This window comes from Salvia hispanica, chromosome 1 (assembly GCF_029641045.1).
Source record: "Salvia hispanica isolate PSC_SH4W2 chromosome 1, Shi_PSC_v1, whole genome shotgun sequence".
NCBI lineage: Eukaryota > Viridiplantae > Streptophyta > Magnoliopsida > Lamiales > Lamiaceae > Salvia > Salvia hispanica.
In genome coordinates this window covers 59,248,293-59,253,926 of record NC_142692.1, presented here as the reverse complement: position 1 = coordinate 59,253,926, position 5,634 = coordinate 59,248,293, and the positions used below count along the sequence as shown (strand labels likewise).

Genomic DNA, 5,634 nt, shown 5'->3' with positions numbered 1-5,634 from the left:
ATATTTCTATTTACATTAAAGTTTACTCTACTACCATCTCCACTTACACCACTAAACAACTGTCTCTTTAATTCTTGTGCCCAAAAAAAGGGTCTAATATCTTGGGATGGAGGGGGTAAGATTTAACCGGCGGTTATAACAGGAACCGGCGGTTTAAATTTGACTACTTGATTTGGATTTATGAGACAAGACAGCACAGTCAACACTAGTAAAAGCAACATTACGTATCTATTCTTGGAAACTGATCGGCTAGCAGCCTTTACGAAGTTGATAAGAGTGTCATAGTGGTGCGGAATAGTCCCACCACAACCACAAAAATTTGTCCATAGTTACAAAAGCTTGTCACTGTTTGACTTTAGTTTTTTTAGGGACATTTTTATTTGTTATGAATTTATTTTTAAAAAAGTGAATGTTTTGGACCAAATTCATATTTTGGTTATATGTTTAGGACCAAAATTTACATTTACTCTTTATTTTGTGCGAAGAAATACGTAGTTTAAAAATCGGAGAGCTCTTGGAATACATTATTTTATGTTTCATTGTCATGCCAATTTTTCACCTTCGTTCCCTTGTTACCGATAATCATTAAAGTCTTTTCATATCTTTCTGAATCTTTTACTTAAATTATCACATTTTACTTATAAATAGATAGCTTTAAGTTTAGAGTTCCATTCAAGTTTATAGCAAAGTCTTCAACATATTTTGGTCCTAAAATGTTTAAACCGTGATGCTTTGAATCTACAATTATTTCTTAAACCATTTTTTATGAACTAACTACTATGAGTACAACATCATAAGTTTGTTTTTATTTCCAAAAGAACTTATACAAATTTAACACCTCTACTTAAAACAGAGCTCACAAAACAGAGCTCTGCAAATTTAACACTGCTTAAATCTAAAAATCACTTAATGTTTCAAATTATTTTATTTCAATTCAATATTTATTCATAAGTTAGATTTATTAATATGCAATCGGTTATATTTAAAAAGTTGGAACCGGAATTGGTATTCCGGTTCCTAATTCCCCAATTAATCGGCCGATTCTGATTTCGGTTCGGTTAACCAAGAACTGGAGAATTGTTTAAGCACCTCTACTCACATTCTCAAAAACCCCAATAACTGGTGAAGGGGCGATGAGCAATGGCTTCCGGAATTTGGTTGTTTAATGGTGGTAGGCCGGCCATATTTGCACTCTTAAGATTGAAAATTTTAAGAGAAGAATGAGAGAAAGAGATAGAATTTTTGGTGTAACAAAATTATGTGATAAATGAGATATTTATAGAGTAGTTTAGGAGGATAAAAAAAAATTTAAAAAAAAATAGAATTTTGAAAAAAACAACGGCTACATTTAAAAAAAAAATTAAAATTAGATTCACTATTCAATTCAAAATTTTAACCGGATAAAAACATTTCATTTAACATATACTATTAATTAAAAAACCTGAAAATTACAAAGTTGAAATCCTAAAAAAAAGGGTCGAATAATATTACATAATTAAAATTCTAGAAATTTAGAAATTACAACATTCAATATCTTTAAAAACTACTTTGTCGTAAGTTGTAGTTGAAATCCCAAGTGAATCTTGAGAAACTCTAGTCCTTGGATATTGCTCTTAATTGTATATATGCTTTTAATGGGAAACAGAGCATCATAGTAAATCTCCAACAATTTCTTCACACGATGTAATCTTATTCTAGGATCGAATACTTTAGCAAGTGGAAACACAGTAGGGATTTCATGAAAATACTTCAACCATTTCGCTATCATTTCAACTACACATTGTGCTAAACCGTCACACCCCATTAAAGAGTTAAAACAAAACTGCAATTTTGACACAATTATGCAAGACCAACACAGAAGTAGGATGATAAACACGGGATAATTCTTTAACAACTTGATAAAGAGTAGTTGTTAAAAGCTGATATAAGTAAAGTATGCTTTAAACTGAGCCAAATTCACTCGAACATCCTCAAATTGCTGCTCTGCAAAAAATGAACATAATGCAACTCTATACTCAAAGCACCCATGAACCATTATGTAAGATCGATACCAAGGCGCATGCCCTGAATGATCTACTAAACATCTTCTCGGAATCAACCTTTTTTTCTTGCAAAATGTTGCCCATTTTCTAAGCAAACAGCTATCAGCACGCCATGTACACATTGCTGCATTTTCCTTTTCCAAAGCTCTCAATGCATCTTCAACACACAGTCAGAATACTATTCAAGCATCTAGCATGGAAAAAATCAGCACTAATAGATGGTTGGAGAGCATTACTAAGTGCTTCTAAAACTATATGTGCTAGCTGTCTGATTATCAAAAGAAATAGAAAAATTTTACGCATTTCATGAGCAATCTCGTCGGGTGGATCTCTGTCTTCATATAACCTTCTAAATGCAATCAATCTTTTTTTAATATTCCACGACTCGTCTACTCAATGACATGTGATTTTTAGAAACTGTTGCTCAAACTCGCTACTCCAAACACCGCAACATATTGAAACTTTAATCAACAATTTCACCAAATCTTTCTTCAGCACCAATAAGGACTCTCTAAGTCAGCATATTGAGGTGTGGCCAGCCAGAGAACCTTGACCACCATCTGATCACAGCGTTGATTGAACGTTGGAGGCCAGAGACTCACACGTTTCACTTCCCAGTCGGTGAAGCGGCTATTACTATGAAAGATGTGGAGATCTTATGGGGCCTGAAAGTAGATGGCAATCATTTGACAGGTTACATCCCCACAAAGGATGCGAATTATTGGATGTAAATATCCTTGGAGTATCTTGGATTAATCCAGAAGTGATTAAGTTAAAGAAAATGATTGGAAGAAAAAAAAAACTTATCAAATCACTTAAGAACTGAGCTAGGTGATGAAGAAGAAAATTATATATATGTGCAACGGGCTCGTGTTTATTGTTTGCTTTTACTTGGTGGTTTAATGATCCCGAACGCCTCAATAACAAAATTTCAATTTTCTACTTGCAATTCTTTATGGATGTGGAACGTTGTTCTTAGTAGAGTTGGGGCGGTGCGACTCTTGCTGGATTATATCACAATTTATGTGAAGCTGCATGCGGGAAGAGGACTGATGTCGGTGAACCTTGTACATTGTTACAAATGTGGGCTTGGGAGAGAATCTCAAATATGAGACCAAAGATGACAGGTCCTCCCGCTTATGTAGATTACACACCATGTGCAGTCGCATAAGTTGTTTAAATTTTAATTCCTAACTTTTATTTAAAAATCAGAAATAAAAATTTGAACAACTTACACGACTGCACATTGTGTGTAGTCTACCTGTGCGGGAGGACCTGTCATCTTTGGTTGAATATTTGGGATTCTCTCTCATGCCCATATTCGTAACAATGTACAAGGTCCATCGACATTAGTCCTCTTTCCACATATAGCTTCACATAAATTGTGATACAATGCAACAAGAGTTGCACCGCCCCAACTCTATTAAGAACACCGTTCCACATCCATAAAGAATTGCAAGTAGAAAAATGAAATTTTGTTACTGAGGTGTTCGAGATCATTAAACCACCAAGTAAAAGCAAACAATACACACGAGCCCGTTGGACATATATATAGTTCTCTTCTTCATCACCTTGGTCAATTCTTAAGTGATTTGATAAGGTGTTTACTTCCAAATAATTTCCTTCAACTCAATCGCTTATGGATTAACTACAAAATACACCAAGGATATTTGCATTCAATAATTCATATCCTTTGTGGGGATATACCTGTCAAAGGATCGCTATCTACTTTGAGACCCTATAAGACCTTTACATCTTCCATAGTAACAGTCGGTTTCATCGTCTGGGAAGTGAAACATGTGAGTCTCTGGCTGTCACACCTCAACCCTTATGACGTATGCACTTACTATAGATAAATTCAAGATTTTAAATAAATAATCCACGCGCCAAGTAAATGAAATGCACATTTTATATAATTTCAAAAACCAATATTTAACAAGTACATGTTTCAAAACATTCTAAATCGTAGTGGGACCCTCTCGCCACTCTATGTACTACACATTTATCTACATGCAAAAATGATGAGGAAGAGAAGTTACCAAAATGCGTCAGCCGCCGACCCTTATAATAACTGTAACTCACATCAACCCACGATCATTGATATCTTATTCCTGAAAAATATTAGTGGTTTATATGACCCACAACTCAGTGCATATAAACCTTACCTTTAATTTCACACACATATGTCAAACTCATTCTTTCATCAAAATATATCACCGGAAGTAATAAATGTCATAAACAATTTAACATTCATATGCATATGCCTCTCCATTCTTTTTATTATTCTGTGACACATCAAGCCTGGTATCTGCCCGGGATTTCCATTGTATACGACCCGTAGGTCCCTTTTCATTATTTGACCTTTCCATGAAGGCCCCTCTTTGCTTTTTGACCTTTCCACGAAGGCCCCTCTTTGCATATTGACATTTCCACGAAGGTCCCTCTTTGCATATATTCTTTGACCCGTAGGTCCATTATCATTGAATATGACCCGTAGGTCTTTTTCCATTGTATATCAGATCCAGAGCAAGACTGTCACATATCCTCTTTAATTCCATGGTTCAAATAATTCCAATACCATGCATCAATCATATCCATTGCACCAATTACATACCCATATATTCCATCAATTAACTCCAATACTATAGATAAACATATCCATTGCACAAATCATATATCCACATCACATTTCACCATCAATATCAAATAACACATAACCATTTAGTCTCATATCATATAATTCAAATATTCACTTCAATTTAACACATAGCAATCAATCACATAAAATATGTAAAATTAAAAGTGTGATTTATACACACCTGATTACGACTGATAGTTCAATCATGCTCCTAATTTCATCTTCTGATCTATAATTCTCAATCTTTGTTCTTTTTCTTCTTTCTGTATGCTCTCGGTGAAATTTACTGATATAACTCATTTATTTGCTTCTCTAGAAAAATGCTACACATATTTTTCCTCTCTCTATTATTCTTCCAAGTTTTTTTCTCCTGTATTCCCATGGAATATATATAGTACTAGTATGAAAAGTCCCGGTCTTCTGCCGACATAGTAATTTTGAGAAAACTAAAAATAGATGAATAGAAGTTATCTAGTTATACATTATCTAAATTAGATGACACATGTTCTTTGATTCATCTTAATTTTAAGATGACAACTATTGTAGCTATAAGCTAACACGTATACTAGCTAATTTGCATTATTTATAATGTATAACTTTAAATAAATATAAAAGTAATAAACTCAATGTGTAGTAAAAGAAAACACTCACCCATAATTTTAATAATATATAAATATATGTATAACGTATATGTGTATGGAATATCAAATTCCAAAGTAATCAGTACATCTATGCATATTTAGTACACGCATGAATCAAAATTAATTATTTCGTATTGAGAACAAATTATAATTTACGCACTATTATTTATAGCTATATTAATTTTTCAGTAACAAAAATAGAAAACAAATGCTACCTTAGATGATGTCCATGTAATATCTCTACAATTTGAAGGATAATAAAATGTGCAAAACATAATAAAATGCACAAATAATGCAAATATGATGCATGTTT

The 5,634-nt window shown here is 33.3% G+C and overlaps 1 long non-coding RNA gene across 2 annotated transcripts; it reads right to left on the bottom strand.

Annotated features, from left to right (window-relative positions):
- Positions 1–1,914: 1,914 nt before the first annotated feature.
- Positions 1,915–5,038, bottom strand: LOC148934224 (uncharacterized). 2 transcript variants are annotated; one of them, XR_016134538.1, is made up of 3 exons: positions 4,862–5,038; positions 4,082–4,153; positions 1,915–2,232 (listed from the first exon to the last, which is right to left on the bottom strand). It is a non-coding gene; the product is annotated as an uncharacterized LOC148934224 (long non-coding RNA). The 2 variants fall into 2 exon arrangements; XR_016134534.1 differs by having other exon boundaries at positions 1,915–2,199.
- Between the last annotated feature and the right edge of the window lie 596 nt (positions 5,039–5,634).